This window comes from Aptenodytes patagonicus, chromosome 2, assembly GCF_965638725.1.
Source record: "Aptenodytes patagonicus chromosome 2, bAptPat1.pri.cur, whole genome shotgun sequence".
NCBI classification, from domain to species: domain Eukaryota; kingdom Metazoa; phylum Chordata; class Aves; order Sphenisciformes; family Spheniscidae; genus Aptenodytes; species Aptenodytes patagonicus.
The window spans coordinates 48144123-48169300 of NC_134950.1; the positions used below are offsets into that span (position 1 = coordinate 48144123).

General features: G+C 39.5%; 1 protein-coding gene across 3 annotated transcripts in view; it reads left to right on the forward strand.

Moving 5' to 3' along the window:
* The window catches only part of NOL4 (nucleolar protein 4), a 206792-nt gene that overhangs the window by 80514 nt on the left and 101100 nt on the right, over nt 1–25178 (forward strand). Inside the window, exon 1 of one of the 3 annotated variants that reach the window (XM_076329769.1) lies at nt 18967–19071. The exons of the other annotated variants lie outside the window; for them this stretch is intronic. The gene's annotated coding sequence lies outside the window, so the exon portion shown is untranslated. Of the gene's footprint in view, nt 1–18966; nt 19072–25178 lie in introns of those variants that run through there. 3 annotated transcript variants of the gene reach the window in all.

Genomic DNA, 25178 nt, shown 5'->3' on the forward strand with positions numbered 1-25178 from the left:
CATAAGATTCCAAGCATATCTGGTTAGGAGACAAACCCCCTCGATTCCCCTTGGAGTCCCCAAGAGAAAAAGGTAGTTAATACTATCTAAAAAAGCCATTAAGTGTTTGTTAGGCCTATACATCACCAAAGCCTTTTAACTAGTCACATGGCAAGAGTAAGATGGCCAGCATTCAGATACGTTCATATAGATTGTCCTCTTACTCTCTTTGCCTTTCTGCATTTTGTTGAAAGTCTGACTCTCGTTTTGAGAAGTGTGGGAAAGGTAAAAATTTTAAATGTGTACCCAGGCCCCTGAACCACCTGCGCAGATAATGTGGGGAGATGTCGTGTCATGACAAAAACTCTAGATTAGCAAACTAAATGAGCAAAGGCTTAAACTTTTAGACTTGAGTAACCCACATTCAGGCATCAGGTCCACGGCTTTGATATTGCATTAAGCTAATGCAACCTGATTTTTCAAAGGTCATCAGGGCCTGCCCTTTACCGCTTTCTTTACTAAATCATCGCAGGGAATCCTATCTGTTTTACACCTGCTGATAGGCAGTGAAGTGTGACAGTTTAGCCACAGTGAATGAAGAATCATTAAAATGGATATTTTACCAAATAAGGACAGTGGCTGACTCTAGCTATGGCTAGCTTAGAGTCATGGCTAGCTACACCACGTGACAATGTTTTCCTGTCCCACAGCTCCCAGTCCAGACTGGGAACTGTCCCGAGCCCTCTGCGGACCGCTTCCGACTTGCGGGTCTGAGGTCCTTCCCGGCAGCGAGCAGAGTGAGGAGGGACGGTGCGTGGGCATGGTGAGGGCACGTGCCCCGGCTGGGGAGCGAGGAAGTGCGTTCCTGTCCCTTTTAAGACTCAACCTGTAAATAACTCCCTCAGAGCATTTGGCAAATATTTTTGACTTAGTCTCAGGAAATTTTAAAACATCCACTGCTGACTCAGGTTTGGGTTTTGATGGCTAGATTTGTAAAGGTATTTAGCTGTGTAATTATATTAAAACCAATGAGAACCGGGCCTCTCAATACTTGTTGGATAGCAGTTGTGAAATAAGACATTTATTATGGTTTCTGTACTCTAATAACATCTTACTGCAGTTTTGTTCCTATGGTTTTTTTCTGTTTTGTTTTCTGAAGAGAATATTTTAAAAAAAAAGTAATGTAATCATCAATTACAGTAATAGCCACTAGAGGTCTACTGATATCAAAATTCTGCCAACATCAATTATTTCTGCAAGTATTAAAAATGTTTCATCCAAAAGAAGGTGGTGCTTATTAAACATTGTTTGCTTTGTGAGGTGTATCATTTTAATTATCTGAATTTTTAACCCCTTAGTGTTGTTTTTAATTAAGTAGTATTTAACTGAAGTAGGGAGGAGTTGCAATGTAAAACTCACAACTGAAAAGAAAACTGACTTAAAAGATTGCCAACTATATTCACCAGGTAAGTATATTATAATGTAGTTCACTGGATAGAATATATTTCTTAGTGGTTAACCTTACAGCAAATAATGTTTTAATGAAATTGTTCTACAATTAACGGCTTCTTACGTCATTATTGAATTCCATCTGCCTTTGAGGATGATTTTTATTTCTCAAAAAATAAAACAATCTTCAAATCCTTTTTAAAATGACCTTAGTATGATGCTGTTTAAATTTCTAACAAGTGGGAATTAGATTACTGTATTTCCTGTAGGCCTAGTTATTCGTCGGAAGAACAGGAATGTATTTGTTGGGACAAAAGGGGGGACATGTTACATTGATGATAACTTTTTTCCAGAGGCTTCTCTGCAGTCAGGTGACAAATACTGCTTCTCGGTCAAAACAAACCCAAAACAAACCAACCAAACAAAATGGGTAACTCACAGTTGCCCTGTGATTCATGAGCTCCTTACCTAGAGTTTGTAGGGAATCAGGCTGAGGCATGAGAAGATCCATTTGAGACCTGGCTGATGGATAGAGTTAAACATGGCTTTATCTGTTCCTGCTCAGCAAAATGTTTTTACATCCTCTTTGTCGTGGCCTAACAAGTCATGAAACGGTAGCCTGTGGGTCTCATAAGAAGTGTCAGACTCCTCAGATTTTATCTGACGGTGCTTCCTATTTGGTGTCTGACAAGTGAGGATACTTTTTTTTTTGCTTTTCTTGAAAGAAGGTAATGTGACAGGTAATGTCGCTGAAATCAGCTGCTGTGCTAAGGATACGAACGAGGCCCGGTTCAGCACACTTGCAAAACTTTCCTGTGCGTACTTAGCTGAATTGGGTGCTTCGCTGAACTGGGATGAATCTCAGTGGAAATACTGATTGTGTGTTGTGTACTGTATTGGGTCTTGTAATGAAATATTGTCTGTGTACTGACTGTATCGTGACTGCTGTACTCCCCCTGTTCTTAGCCTAGCACTAGCCGTTTCCTTGTGCGTAGTTTTCTTCACTCACTGAAGGATGAGGGCTGTGATAGTGTGGTGGCTTCAAATAGTTGCGTGTGTGAGGTCAGTAGCTGATGGCTGGCAGCTAAAGAAAAGGAAAATCTATAAAGTTGTGTCTTTTTTCAGACTGTTTATTATAACGGAAAAAATTCTGATGGCCACATCTGTCAACCTTAATATTTATGAAGGTATCCAGACATGCCTCTTACTGGTCGGAGTGCTTGATATGAGTATACTTCTTTAGTAAGAGGGGAAATCATTAGTGTGATAGCAGAACAACTCAGGGTAAATCATTATGCTAAGGGATTTGGTAAACCCTTGTATAAATGGCCACTGTGTACATAAGTAAGTCATGCCCAAGATAGTTCTCCCTTACTGCCCTTTATGGAAATATTTCATTTTTCTCCTTCTTCACTTTAAAGAGGAAATGCCACATGAAGAGGACAATGCTTTCCTTAAGAAAGACCTGTGAAATTAGTTCTTTTAAGAGCATCTTTGCTTTCTTCATTGAACAGTCAGAGAATCACTCAGGTCCTTTGTGCAAAAGACAAAAGAGCAGATTCATTCAAGGCGGTGCTGGGAGGTGTAATCACATCTCCCTGCTCGGTCTGGATTCAGCATCCCGACAGGGATTCCCCTCCAGGGAGAGCAGGTGGTGGAGCTGCTCTGCCCTTCCTGGGGTTTCGGGGGGAAGGGTAATTTTAAGTTGCTGTCAGGGCTCCAAAGAAGTCTTGCCAGTGAAGCTGGATAGAGCAAAACAAGATACAGCCAGAGTCACTGGGAAATGTGAGGACAAAGGGTGCATTCTCCAGCCATTTGTCTATCCTATTCATTATCGTCCATTCACCACCTCATATTTCAGCTCATGAATGAAGAATGATTTGATCTATCTTCATCTACTGTTGAGAGACATAGTTGGAAAAAAGCTATAGATTATTATTGTTGTTGTTGTTGTTGTTGTTGTTGTTGTTGTTGTTATTATTATTATTGGTTTTGTTGTTGTTATCGTCACCATCATCATCATCATCATCATCTCTCTCTTCACAGTCCCCAGAAATTGTTCTGGTGCTAGGTCCCCCCAGACTTTGTGATGACTGTAGCTTCTGTACAACCCTGAGTTGTTCTTAAAGTGCTGGGCAACAGGCAAAATACTGTCTGGCTTTCCTCCTAAACATCCCATACTTGAGAGGAATGAATGCTGAAAATGATTAGTGTGAGGGACAGAAAAGATACAAGATATATCATGAGCATGGGCTATTATGTTTTTCATATTTAAGTAAAAGCAGATGTAAGCTATGTGAGACTAATGGGGCATTACTTACAGACTCTCAATGTAGCAAAACTAATGGAAACATTTTTCTTTTTAGCTCTAAAATACACTGTTTAAATGGAATTATTTGGCAGAAGGGGTGGAGCCAGCATGGCATTTTTTCCAGATGTTTGAATTCCTAGTTATCCTTGCCCCAGAATTGGCGATTCACCTCTTCAAAGCTTTATTCCCTGTATCTATGTCAGCAGTATGTGAACACCTTCACAGCTTCTTTTTTGTTTCTGCAAGTAGTAGGTTTGAGGAAAAAAGAAATATCAGGACTAGGAAAAGGCACCTTGTTTTTCCTTCCCTTAGGCAGAATGTGGCAAAATTCCATCCTCGGCCTTCCTTTCCCTGTGAGGAGGGGATGAGAAGTCAAATGACAGTTTATTAGCACTAGCTATGCTCACCACTGTTTCAGGCTGGGACCTCAGCCAGAAACACGATTCAGGCATTAGGAGTAAATGAGAGGTATATTGTTCACTGCAAGATTCCCAACCTTTTCTCAAGCTCGCAGATATAGCCAACAGATTTGACTGAATTCACAATGAAAGCATCCTTAGGACCATAAAAGCTTTTTTTGTTTCATTTTTTGCTTCAATTCTCCAGAAAATGTGGTTGATTTTAGGAGAGCTGTAAGCAGAAATGCTTCTTCAAGCAAGACCCAAAGAAACACCTAAATGAAATGCAAAAATCCATTTTGCTAAACAAAATACATATTACAGGCTATATCTATACCTACAAATATATGTAGGATTTCTCTAATGATTTTGAGAATTTTGAGCTTGTAATTTGGGGCACTTGATACCATGAAAGTGAAACTTAAGGATAAATAACTCAAGTTTCTGGAGTTCTTTTCACTTTGTGTGTGAGATCAGAAACCTCGGCAACTTAAAGTATTTAGGTACTGTGTTCATATTAAATGCATTAATTAAATACCAGAGACTCCGTGAACTGGATATGGATAATATGCTGGAGAAAGCCATCTATGGTGCTGGTTTTATTAACTGAATCGACATACTGTGTATTTTACTTAAGGCTACGGTATCTATAAATAGAATGGCCTCAGGCCTGTGGCTTAGAGACAGGACCTGGGTTTGTGTGCTGCAAGTTGGGTGAAAGAAAGCCTTGGAAAGTGTTTCCTTTGGTATCGAGTAATATACATATAAATATGTGCAGGGAAAAGATTGCTTTTATAGGTACCATAGATTCAGTGGCTGGAATACTAATATCCCTGTATCTGAAGCCTCTACTTCTTGTGCCAGCCTAATGAGACAATGACAGTGGCTGTCTGCTTGTCCTGAGTGAATGTCCCGCATTATGTTGTTTGTGTTGTACTGAAGGATGCTGAAGTGAGGTTGTCTGACTGCTGTCCCCTTGGGAAGCTCAGGAAAAGATGTACTGAATCTCCCATGGGGCTATCCTCAGAAACAGTTTTCTACCTAAATAAATACCGTCTCCTGGGGATCTTCTAGAATAGTAACCACTGTATGACTGCCAGTATCTTTTCATACTGTGAAAATCTAAAAACCTGAACTATAGCATCCGTAATACAGAGGCACAGTTAAGATGCAGACCCTTTTTGATGCTTTATCATTTAGTGACTGAACAGCATTGGCTGTTTCTATGTGTAACTTCAGCTGTATACACTTCATACTGTTTGGGACTAAGCTTCCTTAGGGACTTTTGTTCTCCGTATTTACCATACAAAAGCTGAGGTCATCTGTGATGTGTTCTCTGATATTTCTTAGAGGTATGTGCTAAACAGAGGAGGGAATAGTTTAAGGCATACTGCTGTACTCCTGTGTGGGATTTCTTAGCTGGAAAAATATATGGGTATCCTAAAAGTCTGTAGTGTGAGTCTAGCCCATCAGACCCACTGACATGGGCTTTACAAACAGCTTGTATGTTCTTCTGCAGAATAATCTTCATAGAAGCCCTTTGTGTTTGATAGCTTTATATGGAAGAGTGGCAGATTTGAACTTCCCAATCTACAGCTCCTAAATCTCTTTTATACATAAATTGATCTCATCTTTGTACACTTATGAACAAATATTAGCTAAAAATCTTTGCTGCTTCTTCAAACTCTGTTTAAATAGTACAAAAAATTTCATACAGAATAAGAATTCATTGTCATATTATGTTCTTTGTGCTTCCTTGAACTTCATTGCATTATCGCACCTTGAAAACTGATGTTATAAAACAAATACTAGCACAAGATGATCTAGGTTTAGAGAAGACACAATGAAGAAAGACTTAGAATAGAAGATAGTGTGGAATGAAGCGACATTAAATAAACTCTTGGACTCTCTGGTTTGGAAAAAAAAAGATGTCTGAGGGAGGGGTATGAGAGGGATTTATACAGCGGTAAGTAGTGTATAGTGGTTAGCATGGTATTATTCTACACTGTTTCTTGTACTGTAGAAAATTAGGACATTTAAAATGATCAGTGAAACCATAAGACTCAAAAAGACATTTTTGCACACAGGACATCATTAAGTTGTGGTATTATTGTCACAGAATGTTGCAGAAGCTGAAAAAATGAACAGTTCAGAAGTGGAGCGATCATAGTCCTGAAGCATAGATCAACTGATGGCTATTCAATACAGTTTTTTTAAAAACTTTACTCAGAGAAGGTCATAAAGTATTGATTGCTGGAAGCTGCAAGGACGTACTAGGAGAAGTATCATATTTTACTGTTTAAATGGTCTTTTGCTCAACATCTGCTTGGAATTGGGATACTTGGCAAGATGAATCTTTGCTTGACCCAGTGTGATTATTTGTTCCTGGTTTTAGATTTCCAGGTATCACCTCTATATGTCAAATACTTGATAGTATACACTTCCTAATAGCAAGCAAGCAAGCAAAGTCCCACAGATAAAGGCAGTGAGGGGATTCCCTTCCCCTAACAGAGCATCAGAGAGACAATCTGTAGCAAAACAGGAAGAAAAGGCAGTGTTCAGCTGCGTGCTGCATTGCAAGCCTGCTGTTTGATTTTGCGTCTACATGGTGCTGATTATCATAATGAACCAACATAAAGGCTGAGTGTTACCTGAATCTCTGTCTTACCTCCCCCAGTTGTCTAATATACTTTTTGTCATCAGGTGAAGTAGAATTCTTCACTGAAAAGTATCTGATCATTTTGTAGAAACACACTCAGTTCAGCCATCCTGAGGCCTTCTAGAGTTTATTACTGCTGATGATTTGCTACTTTTTTTTTAAGGAGAATATGTTATTAGATGCACCAGTGGTTACACAAAGAAACAAATAGGTCAGACAAAAATGAAGTACCTCTGAAAAAATTAATCTTTTTGGGGTGGTAGAAAAAAATGGCTAGGCAGCAAAAATACCACTATGGAAGCGACCAGTGTGCAAGCCCTGCTCTGGTCATGAGAGGAGGGGATGCAGAACTGGGATTCAGTGGGTTTGCACTTCTTTCCTAGTTACCTCTGCCCTGGTCAAGTCGCTTGATTTCTCTTTGTCTTGTTTCCTGTCTGGAGAGTGGAGGTGATAATATTGCTTTAAATCCATTTATTTTCTATCTTGCTTGATGAAGCAGTAAGCTTTTAGGCTAGAGAGTTTATTACTATGTATGGGTACAATGTCTGGCATAATGGTGACCTGATACAGGTCACGTCATGTAAGTGCAAATGCACTTACACATGTACGTACATTAAGCAGAAATACTTAAAACAACAAACTAACCAACCAACCAACCAACCAACCAACCAAAAGAAAAACTACTTGCGGACAAAGAATAGGCAAGTCCTTGGCTCTTTGCTTCTGCCCTTTTTTCTCCGTACTGCCCCTCTTGTACTTTGCTGACACTCTCTCACTTTCTTTTCCTTCACCTTTCTCAAATGGCAAGAAGAATCTCTCTAAAACAAAACCTGACTCTGTTTGATGGTGTTCCTCCAAAGAAAAAAGTAAACTGTGAGGGCATCAGTGCCTGAACCGCATGTGCCTCCCTCCTCCAAACACGCACTTGGATGTGATGCTTAGGCGTGCTCCTTCACAGTTGCTCTGTGCTGCAGCTGGACCCACCAGCTTGGCTACTTGTGCCACCCTCATCTTCCTCTTCTGTGCAAAGAGTGACACACTCGTACATCCCTTGGAGGCAGAGCTTAGTGGAGACGCAGGTGTTACAGGCAGCCCTGCAAGACATTCCTACTGGCAACGTCAAACCAGTGTACCAGCTTTGCAAAAACAAACCAGAAGCACACATCCATCCTTCTCACTGGGGAACCAGTACCCCAGGATGCAGGAAAGTGGTTCCCTGCATCCCTGACCTTTAGTGATTTGGTGTCAGGAAATGTGAACAAGAATTAAAAAATAAAACAAAAGGTACTTCATTCTTTCAGCGAAGATCTTTAAGCCTGAGATGTAGGGGAAAAATGTTGCCATTCTCATTTTGATGTAATCAAAGCCTTTATGTAATCTGAGCGTTGGTGGGGAACAGTCTTCCTGAATCGTGTTTACCAGTGGGAGTTTCAGAACTGATGCGTAGGTGGGAACTAACAGTAATACCCCACTCATCTCGCTGCTGTGCTGCATGGTCGGGGCTAGGCTGGTACCAAGACTAGCCATCAGTGTTAGCCTCACCAATTTTGACTCACGTAGGAGGACACTAGGCTTGTTAGCATTTCTGTTTTAGAGGCACCAGCCATGGGATGGAGGATTAGGAAGGAAGTGGCACTTGAATTCCTTAAGATTTGGCTATCCCCCCCCTCCCCCCCCCCCCCGCCCCCCCCCCTGCATTTAGTATAACTTTGCATATTTTTCATTTCTTAAATTAGAAGGTCGCAGTACCATTAAAGCCACCCACTGGAGACAGAAATTATGCAGGACCCACATGAGCTGCTGTGCATGACTGGGATTCCACCCCCTAGTCCTGGCCATGCACTTCTCACTGAAATCAGTTTTTGCACCATGGGACCCTCAAATGGTTTTGTCACTGCTTGTCGCTATTCTTTATAGTGAATGTCAAATCATCCTCCCCCTCTGTATCTATCTATCTGAAGCGCTTGGACCCTGATGCAAACCTTCATGACATCAGTGGGCCAGATCTTCAGTAAGGAAGGTTAATCAAGGTATTCAGAGGTCACATACACAGAATTAATTTATGTCGTTGTGACTAGAGAATACAATTAAAAGCATGTCTTTGCCTTTTTCACGGTGAGCAAACTGTTACCGGTTAGAGACTTGATGTTGCAAGATGTACCCTATCCCAAGATTGCTGAAATCAGAGCAGTAATTCCCACAGATTTTAATGGACTTTGCTGTAGGGCTTCTCCTTATTATAAAAGTAGTGCTTTATCTGGTAGTGTACTGCAGACCAATTGTGCACCATCATTGGGAAGAAGCAATAGGGAAAGTTTTCACTTTAGCTGAGACTTAAAGACTATTTAATTTTTTTATTTGATATCTTAGGGTAGACAGTCCATAGAAGTTAATTCAGGTAATGCTGTTCCTCCCTTTTGTGCAACCTATTGGAGTTTGGTTTTCACAAATTCACTGATTAAATGTTTGTTTTTCTCAAAGCAGGAGAAGGAAGAAGGTATCAATCACTGTCTTGACATGGTAGTTTTTTTCTGCTACTTTACTATCCACATGGAGAATGCTTTGCTTTGAGCATTAGAATACCCTGTGGATGTGATACCCCTTTTCCCCCACTTTCCTCCTCTACAGTGAATACTCTTAGATCAGTTTTATGGTGCCATCTCCGTTCTGTCCCTATGAGATGTTCCTCAACTTTAATGTCTATCTGTGAGAATTAGCTAGCAGATGAAGTAAGCAGCCAAGGTTATGACCCAGGTAATGTTCTCGTGTCTCAGCTTTTGTTTATTTGTTTTTCTTAAATGCAATACATAAATGATTTACTGCAGGGTAGGTGTCCTTGGAATATTTTCTTCATATAATTCTTTGAGTCTAATGCCAGCTGAGATACTGAATCAGTCAACTGCTGTCTCTTCTGGTGAGAATTTAAATGACAGTTTCATAATTCCCCTCTGGAAACTGAGTTTAGCTGTTGCTCCTACCAGGGTCAAAGAATTATTATTTATATACCTGCTGATGAAACTTAACAGAGCTTTGGAACTAGGTGGAAACAGCGAGAGGAAGTAAAGTTTTCTTCATACTCTTCCTGATGTCCTCTTAACATGCTATTGCTTCAGTATCTCATACAAGTCTTCTGGAGATGCACCTCGTAGCAAAGCAAAGAACTGATGCAGGTATTCCAGTACAGATCAGCTATGCTTAAAATGTCTTAGATCTACCTGTCTAACTGGGTGTTTGAAAAGCATCTGTTTTACAGCTTGCACGTTCTTTAGCTTCACCTTATTCTCTTCCCCATTTTTCATTCTAGCAGCTGTGGGATAATACGGGTAAATTTCTTACAGACACACTGACATATACTGAACCAGAATGAAAATTGGAGCATTCAACTCATTTCCCATACTGTATGTTCCTTGATTATGACGCTTTGTCAAGCCAGAGCTGGCCAGCATATCTTTCTTGCCTCTTTTTATAGTTATGAAAGTAAAAGAACATAAACTGCTTCACTTTTGATTTTGGGACTCTTGGTCTTATACCAAATACTCATCCACAGATTTCAAGAGAGAAATAGCTGGGATGCTTTTTTGTCACTTTGCTGGGCCATTAACATGGTGTCACTTTTCTTGTTCCCTCATCTTGATTTCTCTGTGTGTCTGCCATAAATGGCAGCTCCTGGAGACACATCATCAGCCAATATGGTTTATATAAACTTCATTATTTTCTGTGATCTTTAAGATAGAAATGACTTAAAATATTTTCTCCTGCTCTGAATTCATAAAGCTATTCAGGGAGCAATAAACAGAACTTCCTGCCTGCATGATTGGGAAATAGGCATTTTTGGTCTTCCAAGGCTGTTTGTTTGTTTATAGACCCTTCAGTCATCTCACTATGTGTTGTTGCATCCTATTTCCAGCTTTTTTTAATACCAGTATCTTTCTCCTTAACAGTAACTTAAATTGATATGTGGAAAAAGAAGCTGTAAAATTCTAAAAAGACCAAATATTATATCAGGGAAAATCAGACTTCATGTTACATTGGAAACAGACCTAAACACATTCAAACACAGAAATGCACAGTAGGTTATCCAGAGTCCTGTAGTGACATGATTTGGAGTAATAGGAAGGAAATTCGATGCAGCTTCTAAAATTAATTTCATTTGAAACCATGAGCACTATAAAAAGCATTTATCATACTGATAATATCTATTGCAATTGCATTATGCTGTGGGTTTTTTTTTTTTTAGGTAATGGGAAAGAATTTATGCATTTAGAAGACATGTTCCAGTAGAGCTATTTCTGCTCCTGGATAGGAAATAAACAGGTGGGAAATAAGCACAGAAGAGTGAGACAGGAGAAGAAAGCCCTAGCATATTTACTGGTAATCCTTAAAATTAATCACTATCCCATAATATCATAAATATCAGCAATGAAGCAGAAATTACTTCTATAAAGCTAATTTAAATTGGGTTTTCTTTTCTTAACTAAAGGTACTATTTTAATTTCTTCAATGCTTGAACAATAAACACTTGGATTTCCTGGATTTTTAAAATTAGCTGAAAAAGCTAGACTGAATAGTGTGTTTAACATAGAGATGATGCTTTCTGACCAAAATTATGAACACTAAAAGAAGAAAGCAATAAATACATTGATCATCTTAATTTTTTTTTTTTTTTTTGTCTGGCAGGCCCAACTTGATGCTAGCCCGCCCCATTTGGGTAGATTATGCAGAGACACAAGTTTGTAGAGCAAAATTCGCGTGAATAAAGCTAAACAGAAATCAATGAGCTTCTTTAATAGAATTAAATGTAAATATTAGAAGTAACAGATACAGAAGGGAAATAAATTAAGAGCGTATACTTTAACACTGTATAACAGGAATAGCACTGAACTTGGAAAACATAGATTTGGAAATGGGCTCTGTTATCTCAGAGTGTGAATAGGTTTTACATTACTGAACATTTTCCATTGTCCAAATTTATGGGGTGCTAAATGCAACCTTTTTGTGGTAGTACCCATTGTCATATTTAATTTAAGTATTTGAAGTGCCTGTGCCTTGAATTTTCTATTTGGGAATGTATAGTTTAATGCTCACACTTGTATTTAGGTAGATACAAATGATCTGACCTTCAAAGCATCCTGCATTGAAATGGAAGATAGCAAATGTGAATCTTTCAGTGTTGCAGCTGGTATCCAGGGAACTGCAAATGAAAAAATCAGAGGTCTTCACTGGTCACATCGGTAGAAACTGCCCTGAAGAACAGGGTTTCTATGCAGGAGCATAATAACGCAATGTAGAAATACAATGTACTGAGGAAGAATCAGGAGCTCAAACCTGTTAAGAGTCAAAACTACTGGTGTGTGAAAGAGTCACTGAGCTTGTCGCTGGTGTAGGGTACATCTGTGTGCTGAACAGAAAAGGGTCAGGGTCTGCAAGCTTGAGCACTGGAATGCCCAAACATTGACTCAGTTTAATTGTACCTCTCTCCAAGGTCTGTGCTGGGCCCTTTCAGCTTGCTTGCTCCAGTGCAAATCTGTTGTAAAGGAGGGTAGCCCTCAGCAATGGGGATGAAAACGTAATCCATCTGGGTTTCCTAAAGGCTTTTAACAAGGCCCCTCCTAAAGGCTCAAAGGCTTTATAGTATCTAAAAGTGGTTGAAAAATCAGAAATGGAGAATATGAATAAATATTTAGTTTTCTCAGCGGAGAGAGGTCAGCAGTGGAGTCTAAATGGATTTGCAGTAGGACTCTTACTGTTCAAAATATTCATAAATAGTTTGGAAAAAGGCTGGAGAGCAAGGTGACACGTGTTGTTGACAAGACTAAGTTACTCAGAATCATAAACCAAATCCTGATTGTAAAGAGACACAGAAGAATCTCATGGTACTGGGTGATAAAATGACATAAGAAATTCAGCTGTGGTGAATGTAAAGTAATGAAGAAATGCAGTCCTCAGTTTATAAAAGTCTACAGGGGCTGTGAATGGCTGTTACCACACTGGAATAAAACCTTGGGTCTATAGTAAATAGATCTAGGAAAACATCAGCTCGGTGCTCAGTAATGATTGACAAAGAGGTTGAGTGTTAAGAATTGTTTGAAGTAGCACTGAAGATACAGGTTAAACAGGATTTGTAAACAGATGTTAGACCAGCTAGTGTAAAATAGTGGAAAAAACAGTGTTATGAATTGGTAGAAGAAGTGCTAAAGATACGGGTTAAATGGGATTTGTAGGTAGATGTTAAATCAGCTAGTGCAGTGGGAAAAAGTAGACAATACTTTTGGCACACAAACCTTGATGAGGTTGTGGATAGAAGGAGGATGCTTCAGAGCTTAATATAGATGAACAACAATTAGATCCACTAGGAAAGAATTAGACGGCAAAATAGTGAACAGCAGCATCTCCTTTTTCACCACCATCAAAGACAGGATATTAGGCTAAATGGACTTTGACCCAGCATAGCAATTCTTATATTCCTGTCACATCCCTGTGTAAATTTATTTACTTACAGTGCCATTCTGCCTTCCCTTTCCCAAAAAGCATAGAGAAGAAAAGGTATGGGGAAGGGTGATAAAGAAGATCAAACATACGAAATTGTCTCCATGAGAGAAGGAACTACATTGACTATGACTCTTTAACCTGGAAAAAGGATCATTTAAGAGGACATGACAGATATTTGTAAAGTCATGAATGACATGGAGAAGATTAAGAAGGACAAATTATTTGTTGTCTCTCATAATACAAAATGTGTGGGCCATCAGATGGAATTGACAGAGGTCATGACCAGAATAAGTAAAAGAAGATACTTTTTTGTGCATCACAAAAGGATGTTGTAGGTGCCCAATGTTTACATAGGCTCAAAGAAAAAAACAGAAAAATTAATGGAGGGAAAATCCTTGAAGAACTTTAAAAGGCAAGAATGAGTCGTTAAGCTATTCATTGGCTTTTTGCATTTTTCAGACCCAGGTCTGATCCCCAGATCATACACACCATGTCCATGCAGTTCACATTCAGGTTCCTCTTGGGAACGTGACAACCAAGTCCCTCCAAGGACTTGGACATCACAATGCAATGTCATTGCTGTGCTTTTACAACCACTGCTGTGGAGGACTGTGCTATGTCTCTCTCTTCATTTGGTTACTTTGGGGTTACCACGCAGCTGAGACAGGTTAAGTGTTACGCAGCGTGGACAAAGCTAGTCCTTCCCTGAGCAGCATGGACACAAGTCAGTCTGCTCTAGTTGGTCTAAAACTAGAACCTACTTCCTAGTGCGGTCCCCAAAGCTGACAGTGTAGCCAAGTTATGTAAGGTCAGGTTTAGGAGATGTCTGGCCTAAAGGTAGCTGGGTGGTGGGAAGGTACGCCAGGGAAACGTGCTCACTCTGTTCCCGGTCATGCCTCTAGGTGTTGCCTGGTGTCAGGGTCAGGAGAGCGTATCCGTTCTTATTCTCTTTCAGGAGAGTGGTAAGGGCTCCTTGCTGGAAATAACAATGTGTATTTCAAAGTCACTGTTATTTTCTATATATCATCTTTCTGAATAAGAAGTATGGTGTAATCTTTCATTGTTGGTCTCACTCACCAGAGACTGTACTGCCACAAAGTAGCCTGTGTAAGTCACAGAATCACGGAAGAGTTGAATTTGGAAGGGACCTCTGGAAATTGCTCAGTCCAACCCCATTGCCTGTTTAAGAAAGTTATGAAATTCAGTTTTTAGAAGATGTATAAGCAACAGACATTTGAAAGAGCATTTTTATCTTTGCCTTACCTCTTCACCACTCCCAATCTGATAAACTGATCTTACAGATCTAGAAAAAAGAGCATCTTACTGTATCTTCTGACCTCATCTTGCATTTATAATTTCAGTGTAGAAATAATTTCGTTTAATGTTGCCCGCATCTCACAATGGGGTAGCTTATCCCTTCAGTGAGTACTTCTGTGTTTGGCACTACATTCCCAAAATGCAAAGGATTTGCTTAAGAAGGCAAAATGATGTTACGGTTTTACAAGTACAGGTTGTTTTAGTTTTTCTGTGTAAATTACTTTGGCTATTAGAATGAAATCACAGTAATTTTTATCATTTTGCATATTAAAAAATCATATCTCCTGAAACGTGGCATTACTTACAAAACCATTTGGTTCAAAATTCCTGAACACGGATTCTGCTAATACCTACTCCTATTTGTAAACCTTGTGTAAAGTCAGTGAATTAAGAGGAACCAGAGGTGGAGAAAAACAGTCTAAGAGGTACCAGGAATACGTCCTGATTGCCTATATGATCCAGTGGATAAAATTACAGGAGGAAAATGCTTAATTATATGTTATATTTCCAAAAAGTAAGATTGTGTTTAAGAACAATTTTGTTACACTCTTGAAGTGCAAAAGCAAAAATTTTCCTTTTCATTTTCATATTTAAGTGTATTCTGATTATTAGCTCTGCACCATTAGTTCTGTGCTTAGAATATGAAAACTGAGTGTGTGCTGTCAGAAGGTGGTGGTACAGCTTGCACTGGTGTAGGCTTCTCGTTCTTGATTTATCACTGCACTAGGACTGAAGATCACTCGGTGTTTCATATCAGGAATTCATCTGACAAAGGCAGGATCTGAGTTACCAAGCTATGTTTAAAGAGAGAAAGGAAAGGATAGGGAATTAGGGGTTTTAAAACCCCAAATCACAGGTTTGATCCTGCAAAGTACTGGGCACTGTTGCTCTGTTTCAGCAAGACTTACACGTGCTTAAATCTTTTGTTCAGGGCTCAGCATTTAGCACTGTTTAATCTCAAATGAATAGTTCTTAAAAAGAGGACTGATATTTCCTTTCATCCACAGATTTCAAAGGACTCTGTGAACAGCTATGTACAGAAACTATATAATGAAAATGAGAACTCAGTGGTGATTTCACAGTTAAGCGTAGTAAAGAAAAAGACAGGAAATCAAAACAGAAACTTTCACTTTCTCGTGTCAACTTTTCAAGTTGGACCTATATATAGTTTTATTTTCCTGTCTTCTTTCCTGTTTATTTTCAGCATGAAATCCTCAGACTCCTCATTTGTGGCTAAAGGTGTGAATTCATGCAGAAATGCAGGACAGGATGAGCTCCCACGTCTTGTCTTTAAACTGTGGGTGTCCTGTTGAGAGGAAGAGTGGCTGTTGTGTATTCACCTCTCATCCCCCTCCCAAACAAGAGGGTAGACAGAGGGCAAAATTCAGACTCTACCCTTGATAAAGGTAGACTCTACCTTCAAAAAAGGTAGAGCAGGCATATGAGAGCAGTGGGAGCAGCTGGGTGCTGCTAAGGACCTACAGCTGGTTACTCTACTCAAGCCTTAGAAGCATTCTTCTCTGCTCCTAGTACTTTACAGGTACGTGTTGTTCCTTAGTGTGGATTGCTTAAATACGTCATCACCTTTCATTTTATCTTATTCCTTGTTCTGGCAAGCTCCACCTGGGTTCACTAAACCAGTTGCCTTTCCCTGGGTATACCCAGGGATATATATGTGCAATAGGGATACCTGTGAGCTGTTGGATGTTCCAGGAGATCTCTGAACTTTGCACATTTAAAGTGCTTCTGTTTCTCCATGTGTGTGTGAGAGGGTGTGTTCCCGCAGAGGCAATGATTCAGGCATTCATCTGAAATAAAACCCAAGAAGTTTCAGCCAGAAATAGGAAGAAGATGGTCAGGGTTAATTTGGACCCATTTTAGTAACTGGGTGCTACTTCTTTAGGGTGCTGGCTGGGGAATCCATTCCCTATCTAAGGACTAAAGGAATATAGTATTTATGTTTTGTATTTGGTTGAAAGACTGAATTTCCAGAAACACAAGATTCAGTATTATTAAATGGAAGTTCTGCACATGAGCATTAAGAAATGAATGTTTGCATTCTAAGCACAATATTTACTGATTTCTACAGTCATAGTTTGTGAAACAAAAAAGAAACAGAACTTCGCTTTCATTAACCATAATAGTAGTTTAGCTATTTTCACAGCATTAATCTTGCTGTTAACTGTTCTTTTCACATTGTGAGGAGACAGCATATGACAGGAAAAATCTGTAACATCATTCAACATCTGATTATATGCCCTTTTTCCTCAAAACCAATTTGCATGCCTACAAATATCAGTGTTTCCCAGTGGAATTGAAGGTGTAAAATATTGTCTTGAGCTAAAAATTATTTAGCCAAAGATTTTTCGGTATTTGGGAATTCTGGCTGGGTGATTTCAAAAGCAAAACCATATGTCGCTTACATGATTTGGCATTTCTCCAGTTGCATAGAACATGAGTGGAAAAGTGGGAAAAAAAAAAGAAAAATCTAACACTAATTAGGTGCTGATAAATACAGGTGCTACACTGTGTGGTGTAATTCATCTTCATAGCAAGCTGTGGGATGAGTCAGAGCCAGCAGATTCGGAGGGATATTGTTTTGTGCATGTATATTCCTGACACGTGCTAAGATCCAAATTAAGGTAAAACTGAAAGGCTTGTGTAACACTGAGATACTTTTCAAGGTTACAGAAGTGCAATGTTGCCTAGCCATGGAAAAGAGATTGTATGCTTTTTGTTTGGTTGGGTTTTGTCTGGGGGCTTCTCACTGTAAATGCAATCCCCCCAGACTTCCCAACAATTTCCTTACCCATTCCAGGCAGCGAGGTGCCTCCCCGAGAAGGCACCTTCCCTCTCCAACCAAAGCCTTATTCCTGGCCTCCATTCCTGTGGTTTGCTGAGACTAAGTTAGTTGGGACTAACCTGCCAACTATCCTGTATAACTTGCTGTACAGGGAAAGCTGTTATCCATCTGCTCACTGTTTTGCCCGCCCCCGCCCACCTCCCCTACCCATAGGAGTTCTGGCTAAATGCGGCCGCTGGGCTCTTTCTCTTTCATGTGTCAGAGACCGTCATGGAGGTTCTTTTCTTTTAAAATTTCCGGAGAGAGAAGTGGATTCAGATGGTGTAGATGTGACTCATCTACAGCTCTTACAGTACTCAGATAGGGCAAGCCATTACAGCCATTACCACTCCCCCATGAGGGGACTGGTGTATCTTACCTGCTGATGGGGTGTCGTGTGTGTAGCCACACACGTTACATGCTCAAGAGCAAAGGCACAAAGGAGGAAAGAATCTGTTCTGTGCAAATGGATGGTTAAAAACATGATCAGAGGCTGTCCTTACATTCTCGGTTGCTGCTTCTTTAATGTGAAAGCTCACTGAGACACACTTGTGTCTGAAATAACAGAAGACACGGTCATGCTCCAGCCTCCAGGAATTTACCACAATAATATGTTGTGTGGTTTTGTAAGAGAAATTAAAACACAAAGAAAAACCCTTTGCATTAAAATTTGATTGAACAATTAAAAAATGTGTAAATAATTGAAATGCAGAGTCTATAAATGCTGTCTATTATTCTCATTGAGAAAAATATTTAAAGCATAGGATCCAGACATTATTCTGGGGCAGTAAATATTTACAGTACGGATTACTCAATTTTCTTTTGCCTGATGAACAGGGCTCCCAAAGCTTATTGTGGCTGTTTTGTCGTTCATATAAGACACGTGGGTGCTGCGATTTGCTTTTCTCGGTATCCCCTCCCCCATCAGCAGAAACCTTTGAGCTTCAAACACAGATGTTGTACTGTGCGCTTTGTGTGCATGTATGTGTATGAGTGTAAAACCGTGAAAGAAAGACCGTGTGCCTAACGTGCTGGAGAACCAAAGCTGAAGCGCAGGACTTGGCTTGTGACTTCATTTCTTTTTCTTTGTTACAGTGAGATGTTAGCGTGGACTAAGTGTAGGGACTAATGTGTATGAACAAGTAGTGGTTTAAAAGCAGCCACGCTGCTTATTAAATCAGCAATTTAACGTAAGCAGGAATGGCAGTTTCATTAAATAATGCTATGATCTCTCAACCATATTCTTACCTAGTAATCTCCCCGTAGCAAAATACATAGCTAATCAACCTCCTAGCCTGTCAGTAAACTTGCAGGGGAATTAAATCCTGGAGGAAGAAGCCCGTAGCCCCGGAGGAAGGCTGAGTGCATGTTTCACTGTCGTCTTTTCAGCTCATCTCAGTGGTCCCACTGCTAGAATGTGCTCTGTTGTCATGGCAACCCCATCTCCTGCTTCCTACAGGAAAGATTAGCTCGTACTGTGCACTGGAGAGAATTTAGGGGAAGTCAAGCTAATCCCTGGGTGCACTGCGAGAGAAAGGTTGGACCTCGCCTGAGGGATGCTGTATCTGCAATGATAGAATTGGCCTGCCACAGACACTGGTATTTAAGTTGAAGAGCAGAATTCACAGTAAGTGTCAGATCCTCTAGAGAGGAATATTGAATGAGGTTTTCTAAGTCTTGGTGAAGACTGTCCCATGCCAACAGTGGAATGACAGCAGGAGGCTGTGTGGAATTGGTATTGGAATACCAATATGTTTCACCCGTTCAGGTGGTATTTCAAATATATATTCAAAGCCTCAGTTCCCTGGAAACTAGGTGATAAAATTTTAAAACATCATCGTGAGCTGTGCACCTAGAAACCTGAAGCATGTCTCATTTGGTGCATAAAGCTGTACAAGTGACGATGAGCATGCCTTACAAATTGTGTATGCACTGTGCGGCATGCTTAAGAATTCCTGTGTGCTGAAAAATACGCGGGAAAGCGTGAGGAAACGGATCTGTGTGTGCTGCAAACTCAACTGCAAAAGTGCTGAACTATCAAATTAAGCATGAAAATTTACAACTCCTGACTCAACCTTGTTTTTTCTTCATATTAAAACCCAATCAGAGAAAACATGAGCTATTTAAAGGTATAGTCATAATACAAGCTTTTCTTTGAGGAAAACTCATTTTAATGTAGCTAAATTAAGGTGGTGTGTGACGTGATGCAGCGTGTGAAATGTGTGTTTGTTTTCTTGCTGGTAGAGTTAAACAGCGGGTATTCTAGCTATTCCATTTCTGGTTATTTTAATGCTCTGGCTTTCTTTGATATGGTCCTGTATTTCACTTTAATGAATTTCACACAAGACTCCCAGCTTTAAACTAGACTGTTTGCAGTAAGATTTTAACTGTCTGCTTTTTATTACTGTCAGCTTTTCCTAAACTTATTTTTTTCAGCAGAGTTTATATGTTCAGCCTATGTATTTTTACTTTTTTAGTATGCATGCTTTTTCTGTTGAGTTTTTAATCAAAAAATAACTTTATCATTATTTAATGGTTATTTAATATATAGCAGTATTCTCTAACTTAGATCTATTCATGCATATATGTGTTTTACATGTATAAAATGCATGCGTGCATGTGTGTTTCTGCAATACATACATGCATATACATATGCAGACAAATGGGGTCTTTGTTTTAATGAGGCCTGTTAGTGATTCATGATAATATAACAACAAAAAAGTAAAAGACCTGTTTTCACCTTGAAGGATAGGTATTTTTCTCATATCTAAAATGTTTATTGTTGCAAAAACCTAATAAACACACTCAGTCTGCTTAAAGAAACAGCATATGTTGTATTTCTCTGTGTGTCTATAGAGTAAAAAGGGAAAGCTTCTTGGCTGATACGATGAAAGAGCCCTGTGTTGCCTTTCCAGAGACCTAGGTCCATGGAATAGGTAGTGAAGGAACATTTGTTTTTTCTTCTCCCTCCCAGGGCAGCTCAGAGTCACACATAAGCTCCAGATTCATTAGTATAAGAGCAGTCATCCCTGAAAACTTCCTTTTTTTGGCTGTTTTACCAAATAGTAAGAGTACTGATAATCAAAGATGATGTCTGTCTTCTTTGTAGTTAAAAAACTCAGTAGCCAGTGTACATCTATTATGGAGGACTATAGAAATAAACACAAAAGGTATGGAAGCTTTAGGCCATTATTCAGGCTGGCCCTTGAATCTGTGGTAGACATAAGGGTGACAGGGAATCCACACAAGTGCCAAGCAAAGTGGGGATCGGGGTAAGAGAAAATTCATTAAATAAATGTTTTTCATTAGAAAAAGCACTAAGAAATTATTGTTTGTTATCCGTCAAATTAAACTACTGATTAAAAAGTCCCTTCTGTGATAAAATAACACAAGGAAACATTTATCAGAGAGTTCATTGTGTATTTTAACCACCTCCATGAGGCTGTGTTTTGGAGTGACACCTTTTAACATAGCTGTTTACACCTTTTAAAAATTTTTCGATGGTTAACTGCACAAAGCTTCTACCTCGCGTGTCCTTTTATTAAATTAAATTATCCAAGATGTTGGATTTTTTTATCTCAAGGTCATGATTTGTTTCCTTTTTTTTCTCCAGCATTTAACTTGTGTATGGAATAATGTTGGCTGGTCAAAAATTGTCTCAGCTTTTTCTGTCTTCCGCAAAATGTGTGATTTTAGGAAGTTGGTCCAAGTTTTATTAGGACTGAGTTTTCACAAAGGGACTGGAATTCCTTATCTGCGTTTCTAGACAACTTTAAGCACCAACCGTAAACAGGACTAACTGCATGTGAAGAAGTGCAGTGAGGTTCAAAGCATGCACCCAAACCCATACCCTGTGTTGCATTCTCTTCCGAGAAAAGGATGTGAACACTCCTTGTAGCAGTGGGACTGTATTGCACCAGGGCAGGTACAGTTGGTAGAGACTGCTCACGCTCGGGAGTCCAGAACTGTTGGCTTCCCCACAGGAGCGGGTTACTCCTCTGCCCAGCCTTTCCTCTTCATTCAGTTTTTGCCCAGAGTTCCTCCTCCCTACAGGTATTGCTCTCTTCCTGAACTGCCTTCTCCCTGTGCCACTGTGTCCTAGTGTTCAGGCTGTCTGCTGGCTAGATGTTGAACTGGCTAACATAATGCTCTCTGATTTGTCTTTTCCGTGCACAAAAGTAAGTAGGATGATTTAATGTATACGCTGGTTCACCAGGTCAAGCTTTTGAATTATGACACCAATCAGAAAAATATTGTTAATAGTGTATCACTCTCTTTCCTTGAAACATTTCTCACTGTTGCAACCCCCACCCCCCACCCCAAACTTGTACAGCACAGCTTCTGCCTACAACCTGAGATCTTCCTCCATTTGGAATTCATGGGTAACAATTTGTCTCTCTTTTATTCAGATACTCATTCAGGGAAAAATAAGTAAGATGTTCAGCACTTCCCGGGTGATACGCTGCACCTCACAGAACCTGGCCGTCTGTTAACATCCACAAATATGATAAAATCACAAACTCTGTTCTGTCCCAGCAGGGATCTTGCTGCTGGTATTCTCATTAAATCAAAAACAGAAATCACAAATTTATACTATATACAAACTTTACACACAATGTATGTGTCTCTCCATATCAGAGATTTATCCTTCACATTTTAGTAAGAAAACAGTAATAGTGATGATATTTTTTCTTGGTTGCAAGCCATTTGTTTCCTGAGGCATTTCTGCCTCTTTAATTCCTTTGAAATGTACATATGCGTGTCATGTTTCTAAAGAGACTATAAATGGCCAATTTGAAGGTAGCAGAAGTGGCCCTCAGTGAAAGAAGTGTATCTTCAGTTGAAACAGGAAGTTTAAATCTATTGAGATTTTCTTTGTCTTTAAACATAAGCTCAAATATTTTAATTAAGATTTGTATTTTTCTTTGTTTAAACAAATCTGCAAGGATTTATAAAATACCTTTTGAGTTGACAGCTTGCCCTGATTTGAAACAGTAATAGACAGCCACATGGGAATATTTTGATTATTTTAAACCTCTTTTATCTTCCTTTTCTCCTCAAAAGTAAAACTCTGAAGCCACTAATTGTATGTAAATTGCGTGAATGTAATGGACTAAATTTTTTCCCAGGCTGCACACACTGGCTCCTGTTGACTCTAGTGAGATTAAGATCGTATGCATCCAAAGGTAGATTTCAGCCCTGTGTATAGTGTTCTTCTGGCCAGCTTTGAAGCAGTTAATTAAAAAGTGCTTTTTCAGTGCTGTGCTGCTGGCTTTGTGGCTTTCTGTGTAGTAAGTTCTTTATATTAGCTGAAGAGCTAAGCAAAACAGCAATGTTAATTTTCAGCAGGGCCAAATACAAAGGGAGAGAAACCAAGATTTCCTGGGCAAGTTCTCTGTTTCTAGTGCTAGTTGAGATACTACATGCTGTCTGGCTGACAACCCTAATACTAAAAGGAATGGAATTGTTCTTGTTGCAGCTCCATTATTCTAGTTTTGTATGCTTCTAGCCGTAGCAAACTGATTTTTTTTTAGTCTTCTCCAGAGGTCGTTTGTGAGGCCATGACAGCAGGTGGCTACAAGGAGCATGAGGAGCATCCATGCACCCTCTAGGGCAATGCTGAGGTTTATTTTAGATTCCAAATATCAAATGTTAATATCAATACCAATAATATCAAAATTGCAATTGTAGTAGAAAGTTATACAATGGGAATCCAGGGTTTCTGTCGTTCTGTTGGCAGAAGAGTCCACCTGGAGTTTTACAGGGGATAGGAGAATGAATGTGAGCTCAAGATTTGAGCGATCAATCTTTTCACATGTAGTGCATTTTAATTTCTCATTGCAAATTTATTCCTGACAATAGATTAGTTATTGTATCCTGGTGTGGACCCCTTTAATGGCCTGTCTTTAGGTGGATAATCAGTCATTTTGAGTTTGTCATTTCTCTAGTCATTATGGTTGATGTTTTCCGAAACATGCTGAGGAGAAGATGACTACTGTATGTGTGGGTTGATGGCAACAACAGCAGCAATCCTGATTGCATCTGTGATTCGTGAATGCTTTCAGCCAGCAGCAAACCAAATGGGATCTGATCAAAACTATGTTTTGGATATTCAAGTCCAAGTGCAAGAGTGCTGTGATATACACTAATGTCCTTCCATTCTGCTCTTTGTTACTACTGAAGATTGTTTTTAATGGCTCATACTGTGGTTACCACATGATGTAGAAATTGCATTAACAGTACCAGTCCTTTTACTGTCTGCAAATGTGCTGTCAGCAAAAGACCACTTCTGATACAAAAGCTCAGCCTCTACTTGCTGTATTTTATCCTAATTTCCTGCAGCAGCAGCTGCGGTGTGAGTTTGGCAGGTACTCATAGTGTAGGAAACTCCAGAAACTGCAGATTTCAGTGCTGAAGTTAGAAAGAAATGCATTTTGGGAAAACAGACTGCTTGAGAATTGGGTGATGACATCTACATAAAAGGGACTCCACACCAGTGATTTTCACCACACTTGTTGAGTGGGATTTGCCATACGTTAGAGATACTTCAAATTAGAGCTGTCTCAGGTGTTCTTCAACGGATAGAAGCTAATGTTGAAATTAAAGCAGCTCTGACAAAATTTTAATCTTTAAAGGCTTCTCAAGTTCAGCCTGAAAGATTTTGGACCAGAAGTCCAAAAGCTTCATAGAACATTTTTCCTAGGGTTGAGAGATGCAGGTTCAAACCTCTGATCCGAATCAAGTAGTGCAGCGACTTGAATTTAGGTATTTTCTGCATCATTGATAACTGCTCCATCTCCATCTTCTTTGCTCTATTGATAATGTGTATACAACAGGTTATTCACTGTACGGGAGAGAGGCACTGACTCTGTATCCTGCTGTTCTGGGACCTCAACTAACATTGGGGAGTCAGGATCAGGAACTTGAAAACCTGTATTTATCTGTTTGCATAAAGGGGGATGCCAAGAATATCTCTGAAGTATTACAAACTTCGAAAGAGGAAGATGATATCCTTAGACTGCCTTATAAATCCTTCTCTATTGGAGCTGCTATAGTTGACACAGGGTAATAAAGAGAGGGTTTTTCTTTTAGAAAGGCTGTCCTTTGAGTTCTCCAAAATGTTTTTGTTCATGTGTTGGAGAATCGAAGATGGTAACCATTTCTTTGCTTAGACAGCTAAAACTTTTTTAAGTACCTGAACTGATGTATTTAGTATGATCGGTCATTTTATGTCAATATTTTTCTGTATGTTGGAGCCTGTCACACTCATTTAATAAGGGGTAATAAAATTATGCTTTCCCCAGATTGTTTTGTAATTCTTGGACCAATTCGATATCTAGCTCTGAAGTTTTCTGTTGATTCCTATATGCAGAATAAGGAACAGTCTCAGAGGCTGTCATACCTGGAGAACCTCTAGGTGCCATCAGCAACAAGCTTTCCCACCCAAATTTGTGCTGAAGTGCAATTAATAGATCTGCTCGGAGTGCATTTAACATTGCCAACTTTCTCTTACGTTATTTTGTTTTGTTGCATTGGTTGTATTATTTCTTCTGATGGCAGTTATTTGCAATTGCAGAAAAGGAAAAATCCGCTGCTCTTCTGTGAAAGAGGGCACACTAGGCATTTCACGCTGTTGAGTATCCATGTTATTGTTTGCTTTTGCACTGGCTATGAAAGATAACAGCCCACCAAGATTGTAATAGTTATTGTAAATATCATTCTATTCATGATCAA